This window comes from Ceratotherium simum, chromosome 25 (assembly GCF_057802395.1).
Source record: "Ceratotherium simum simum isolate JZ-2026a chromosome 25, ASM5780239v1, whole genome shotgun sequence".
Lineage (NCBI taxonomy): Eukaryota > Metazoa > Chordata > Mammalia > Perissodactyla > Rhinocerotidae > Ceratotherium > Ceratotherium simum.
In genome coordinates, this window is record NC_141924.1 from 11,339,168 (window position 1) to 11,343,462 (window position 4,295).

Sequence of the window (4,295 nt, forward strand, 5' to 3'; positions counted from 1 at the left end):
TTTCTGCCCAGCACGGAACTTCCCCAATGGGCAGTCTTGGCCCCAGAGCTCCCTGTTGGGTTGGCCAAGACTTCATCAGATCTGCACTGAGGTCTGAGTCTCTCCCTACTCAATTCTTCCTTCTCCTCTTTTATCTTTGACAGGTCTTAGCCCCCAATCAACCATCTGCACGTCTAACCCCATCTCAGTGTTAGCTTCTGGAGGACCCGACTGACAAACTCTACCTCTAAAATCAGCCACAGTCTGGGGCTGGCCCCGTGGCTTAGTGGTTAAGTGCGCGAGCTCTGCTACTGGCGGCCCGGGTTCAGATCCCGGGCGCGCACCGACGCACCGCTTCTCTGGCCATGCTGAGGCCGCGTCCCACATACAGCAACTAGAAGGATGTGCAACTATGACATACAACTATCTACTGGGGCTTTGGGGAAAAAAGGAGGAGGATTGGCAATAGATGTTAGCTCAGAGCCGGTCTTCCTCAGCAAAAAGAGGAGGATTAGCATGGATGTTAGCTCAGGGCTGATCTTCCTCAAAAAAAAAAATAATAATAATAAAATAAATAAAATAAAATCATCCACAGTCCATCCAATTCCCTCCATCATCGTGACCCCCAAGTCCCCATTCCTTCCACCTGGAAGGTTGCATGGCCCCTAGCTGGTCTCCCTGCTCCTTCTCCTATCCCTTTGTGACCCAGACTCCACACAACCACTAAAGTGATCTTTTACAAACACAAACCACGCAATGCTACTTCCCCACGTAAAGCCCTCCAATTGGGCTTAGAATGAAACTCATTCCTTTCCTCCATCCTGTAAAGCCCTACATGACCTCGCCTTGCCTTCCTTCCTGCTTCCTCCCTCCCCTGGAGTTCACTCTGCTTCAGCCCCACTGGCCTTCCTTCTGTTCCTGGAACATCCCAAGCTCATTTCTGCCTCAGGGCCTTTGCACTAGATGTTCCCTCTACCTAGACCACTCAATCTTTCCCCAAATTTCTGCATGGCTGGTTTCTTAGGCCATTCAAGTCTCAGCCTAAATGCAGGCCTTTGCTGACAACCTTATAAATACTGCCCATCTCCCAACTTCCCCCCTACACACACACATCCAGTAACTTTCTATGTTACTTTTTGAATTTTCTTTGTAGTTCTCCTTATTATTATAAAGTAACTTGTTCATTTAATTATTCATCCGTTTACTGCCTGCCTCCCCACTAGAATATAAACTATGAGCTTGTTTTGTTTCCAGCTCTCCCCAGTGCCTGGCCCTATGCCTGGCACAAAGTTGGTCTCAAAACATATATTTTGAATGAATGACTATATTTAGGGCAGAATTCCCTTACCCTAAGAATGGAATGGAAGTGAAGAAATAAAAAACCCAGGAGACATGAGACTTTAGAGGAAAATGTGGGGACTAGTGCAGAGTTATGGAAGTTCTCCCGAGAATCCTTTTCTGACCCTCTCTTGAGGAATCCTGTGTTTAGATTAAGGGGAGTCTCTGCCAGAGCCCAGGAGAGACAGTTTCAGGACCTCCCTGTCCCGGCCTCCCTCCTCTGCCTCCAGCAGCAGCCAGTGTTACCTGTGAGGGAACCAGTCCCGCAAATATTCACCAAGAAGCTACCTGGTGGGGCCCCAGGCTGGATGCCGGGGACAGAGAGGAGGAAGGAGGGGGTGGCATTCCAGGCAGGGGGACAGCATGACCAAAGGCAGAGAGAGGACACATTCGGGTGTGTTTGCGGAATTATGCAGTTTGATATTGTTCCAGGCAGTGAGGGATTGGAGAAGATGCTGGAAGGGTGAGCAGAGTACCAACAGTCTTACAGGAGAAGCTAAGGTAATAAGACCCACCATTTATTGAGGCTTTCCACGTATTACTGTTATTCTCCATTTTACAGATCAGAAAACTGAGGCACAGAAGGGTATCAAGAATTGTGAAATGCCTGAGACTTTACCCTCCTTGCAAAGTAGGTCACACAACTGGTAACAGGTAGAGGCAGGGTTTGAATAGGCCTTCTGGCTCCAGAATCCATGCCCTTGACCACTAGACAGTCCTGCCTCTTCAGGAGTTTGGACTTTCTTTCATAAGGGATGAGGGAGCCATGGGTTTATAAGCAGGAGAGCAATGTGTTTCTATCACTGGTTTAAAAAGTCATTCTAGGGGAAAACAGACCAGTTTAAACAAGATTCGAGGGGCCGGCCCATTGGCATAGCGGTTAAGTTTACCCTCTCCCCTTCAGCGGCCCAGGGTTTGCAGGTTTGGATCCTGGGTGCGGACCTACACAGCACTTATAGAGCCATGCTATGGCAATGTCCCACATACAAAATAGAGGAAGATTGGCAACAGATGTTAGCTCAGGGCCAATCTTCCTCTCTCTCTCACACACACACACACACACACACACACACACACACACAAAAACAAGATTCAACTCCAGCCTCTAGACCCACTTACTCAACTGTCCCCAACGCTCATGGGGCAGCTCACATAAAGGTGGCCCCATTTGGTGCCCAAGCCACAACAGCTCTGCTGCCTTGGCAGTGGCCCCCGCTCTGCTCTCAGCCTCCCCTGTCCTTCCCGGATCTCCTACGACAGTTTCTCCTCGGGCTGTCGTCTGTGTGTTCCCATCTTCACAGAACACATGTAGAAGCACCAGGAGTCCCGAGGCCCCATGCACCTTCGGGACTTCATGGGCCCCCTACTGCCTGCCCTTGCCTTCAGAGAGCTGGCCCACCGCTCCGTTGGGGAGACGCTTCCTCGGAGCTGTGCCACCTGGGCCGGGTTTCCAGGTCACTGCTTCAATGAGTACTAACCACATCCACACACCCCGGCTCTGGGGCTTCAGCACAGCTTGCATTTGCTTCACCCCCACTTTGTAACTCAGGTAATCCTCGACTCCCAGAGATCAGGGGAGCAGGGCAGGCAGAATCCTGGGGCTGGGGGTGGGGTGGAGTGTGCGGAGCATGTGCCCAGAGACCACTGGGCAGGATCCCAGTGGCCAGACAGGTCCCCCATTGTCCTCCTGACAAATGTTCTGGTCTCTCCCCACCACCATGGTAGTCCAGAGCCCAGTGAGACCCTTCCCTTCAGGTCAAGAACACAGTCCTGGAAGGGAGACAGGCCCAGGTGTGCCCTTGGCTCAGGACTGAGCTGGGTGTGGCCTTGGCCAGTGACTCCTATGGGCCTCAGCCCCTCTCCTCTATCCCAGGCAGCTGCATGAACAGCCACAGCCCTTCCAGCCCTCGGAACCCATGCTGGTCAGGAAATGCCGGGTGGAAAATTGGAGCTGGAGCTAGATTGTGAAGGATGGTAGGATTTTTTAAGTCTTTAATTGCAAAGTTAATTTGCAACAAAATATATAGAGAGACATTTTTGACTGGAGAGAGTAAATGGCTCCTCCACCACCAGCCCACCACAGCCCACTCCCGTCCCTGCTTGTTGCCTCCAGTGCCTGGTCCACATGCCCACTAGGGTTTTGCCATCTTAATGTAGACTGCAGTGGGCAGAGGGGTCTTCTCGGGGGCCTGGCGTTCTGTGCCCCCAAGGATTCAGAGGAGGGAAAGTCTGCTACCCTCTGAGATCACAGGAAGATTTTTTTTTTTTGGATGGGGTGGAGGGGAGTGAACTCTGCTCCTTCTGGAGGTTGGGGGTGGGAAGTGACAGGCAGGTGGCACAGTATAGAGGTTGGGTCAAAATCTCCAGTCCCCTGCCCCCAACACTGGCCTCTTTTCTTCCTGTCCCCACGCCTACCCCAGCTCCATCCCACAGTCTGGGTCTAGTGATGTGCCTGTGCGGAAATGCGGCTCCATTGCAGACTGGTGTGTGACCTTGGACAGCGACCTGACCTCAGTGGGCCTCAGTTTCCTCATTTGTGAGCAGGTCCACGGTGAGGCTTAATTGCGACCGAGCTTGCAGCTCGCTCAGCCCAGAGACCAACACCGGGGAAAGCTCCGGACAAGGCAGCTGTCTGCATTACGGGTTCAGGCAGGTGGCCAGAGCACAGGAGGGGTGGGGTGGGGGTCGCCCAGGAGTGCCGCCGAGCGGCCATGGGGTCGCCGCCCTCTGCGCTGTGACTGTGGAGGGATAAAGCTCTCGGCGCCGCCCCGCCCCTCGCCGCATCCCGGGCGGCGCCCCTACCTCCGCGCCCGGCACGGAACGGGTGCGGGGCTGGGCCAGGCCGGCCCGGGGGATCCGGCGGGGCGGGGCCGCCGCGCCCGCTCCCCCTCCCCGCCGCCCGCCGCCTTCTCCGCCTGCCGCCGCCCGGGCTCAGAGCGGCGGCAGCAGCGGCCGCGGCCACAGCTCCGGCTCCGGCG